We start from the raw sequence: 203 nt of genomic DNA on the forward strand, positions 1-203 counted from the left end.
TTAAACCTCCTAGAAAACAAAAAGCCCCTGCACAGAGTCACCTCCTGCAGGCAGAGGTGCCGGGCAGGAGATGCCCTGCTCAGCACTGAAGCACCACAGGTCAGCAGAAGCATCTATATCCCTTGTTCAGAACTTTGGATACACGCAGCTCCCAAGCAAGAAGCTGCAAATGGAACGCTTTGCCCTAGGGCCAGGGCTCCCCT

General features: G+C 54.7%; 1 protein-coding gene across 1 annotated transcript in view; it reads right to left on the reverse strand.

Moving 5' to 3' along the window:
* NCS1 (neuronal calcium sensor 1) overlaps positions 1 to 203 on the reverse strand; it is a gene marked incomplete at its 5' end in the record, with an annotated part of 3,173 nt that overhangs the window by 1,901 nt on the left and 1,069 nt on the right. The window lies entirely within an intron of this gene.

The sequence above is a fragment of the Nestor notabilis genome, unplaced genomic scaffold (genome assembly GCF_000696875.1).
Source record: "Nestor notabilis isolate BGI_N333 unplaced genomic scaffold, ASM69687v1 scaffold29260, whole genome shotgun sequence".
NCBI classification, from domain to species: Eukaryota; Metazoa; Chordata; class Aves; order Psittaciformes; family Psittacidae; genus Nestor; species Nestor notabilis.